The sequence below is a fragment of the Triticum dicoccoides genome, chromosome 5A, assembly GCF_002162155.2.
Source record: "Triticum dicoccoides isolate Atlit2015 ecotype Zavitan chromosome 5A, WEW_v2.0, whole genome shotgun sequence".
NCBI lineage: Eukaryota > Viridiplantae > Streptophyta > Magnoliopsida > Poales > Poaceae > Triticum > Triticum dicoccoides.
The window spans coordinates 701,984,942-701,987,103 of record NC_041388.1 but is presented as its reverse complement, the minus strand read 5'-3'; positions in this window follow the sequence as shown (position 1 = coordinate 701,987,103).

Genomic DNA, 2,162 nt, shown 5'->3' with positions numbered 1-2,162 from the left:
ACGGTGAACATGATTTATGTCATCCACAGCCCTAAACGGGAGCGGAAGCACGCATTAAGGGATGTCAACGCCATAGAGCCAGTCGCCCCAAAATTTAAACCATGGTCAGCTTGTCCGATCACTTCTGATCGCAGAGACCATCCGACCAATATCCGTCATGGAGGCTCGGCCACGTTGGTTCTCGATCCAATTATCAATAGATTCCACCTCACGTGAGTCCTTATGGACAGTGGCAACAGTCTCAATCTGCTTTATTAGGACACAGTCCGTAAAATGGGCATTGATCCATCAAGAAACAAGCCCACTAAAACAACCTTTAAAGGGGTAATATCCGGCGTAGAGGCCTGTTGCACAGGATCCACAACGGTGCAAGTCATCTTCGACTCACCGGATAACTTCTGGAGCAAAGACCTGATCTTTGACATTGTCCCGTTCCTAAGTGGCTATCACGCACTACTCGGACGAACCGCTTTCGCCCATTTTAATGCAGTCCCGCACTACACTTATATCAAGCTTGAGATGCCTGGACCACGGGGTGTTATAACAGTCAATGGGAACATGGAGCGCTCCCTCCGTATAGAGGAGCATATCGCGGCCCTCGCGACCGAGGTGCAGGGCGGCCTCGATAAGCCGAAAACCGCAGTGGCAGTCAAGCCCCCGGACACTGTTAAAAGAGTCTGGTCTACTCTGGTATTTTTAATGCGTAGTTATGTATGCGCAGTACGTATGCCGCTATTAAAAATACGTACTGCGTGTACATAACTACGCGTTAAAAATACCATGGGCAAGGACGGGCGCATGCTCAACATAGGGTCCACGATACGGCTTGACACTATATGGACCTACATATTGCTCCACCTTTTTCTTCTTGTTTTTATTTTTTTTCAGGTTCTTTACAGCCCGCATCAATTTCTGGAGCTAACAAGGGCTCCCTTCTAGGCCCCTTATACATACTCGATTGTCGATCCTCTCAAAGGATCCTAAACAAAGGTGAAAAGCGGCGCAGACATGCGGCATTATGTCCAAAGGATCTTCTAGATCATTTTTCAAATTTAGGACCTGTATACAGCTTTCCCTTGTTCTCGGCATGTAAAATATCCGTGATTCTTATTGCATCTTCTATAAAAAATACGTTTTGACGTACCAATCAGATTATAATGGAAACAGTTTCGCCCAGCCTTGTTTGGTATTGGCCTTTTTTCTGTTTTCCCACTTTATGTTCAAATTGGCATATACAACTTGGTACGACTTAAATCGCCAAGGGATCTATTCAAGCCATATACATATCTTCAACAACAGAAAGTCTGAACACTCTCGGAGTATACTTCGGCATCCCGAATACTTCATTAGATGCATCGGCTCTGAATCACGTCTTTGGTCAATAGTTGGGTTGCTCGGCTCCTATGCTTGCCACCTTACGTTCCGTTTTTCAGCTAAGATAGTAAAGGGAGAACTACTGTGATTGTGTTTCTGGCTAGCCCGGTCAAGCACCTAAGTAGAGAAAGCCGAAAACTGACTGTCGTGATGCGGCGAGAGCTGGTCCGCAAATCGGTGACTTATTAAATCTCTAGCAATTTCTTTCGTATTACACGAAGGTCTGACTTTGTTCAGACACGCATCTAAGTTCGATAGCTGCATATGCACCAGGGGCAACCCCATTGTCAAACTCATATGGCTAAGTGAGAGTGGTAAATCCGCATAGTCTGATTGCCTCACTCGCCGTACTAACACCTCCTTTACAGACCAAGACGTTGGGTCAAGAGTGATTATGTGCTATCCCAAACAGCCCCGTACTAGTTACGTGGGGGCTAAAGCCGACGATAGGCAAACTCTCAAAGATACAAACAACCGCACAGGAGGATAAGTAATTCAAGATAACAGGCACAAATATATTACAAAAGCCTTGGTTTATGATAAAATGCCTGGGTGGCTCGGATACAATTACTCGAACATAATATCCTTCGAGCATTGACCCTCTATTAAACGGGCACCCTCATGGACATCGTCGAAGTAGCGCTCTAGCATGCGGTGGACCTTGTCTCTAGGCGGACCTTCAACGGCTACGCTGGCGGCCTTCATCTTTGCCTAGTGCATCTTGACACGAGCAATGGCCATCCGAGCGCTTTGCTGCCTCTATTCGGGGCAAGGTGTCACCGAGTCGC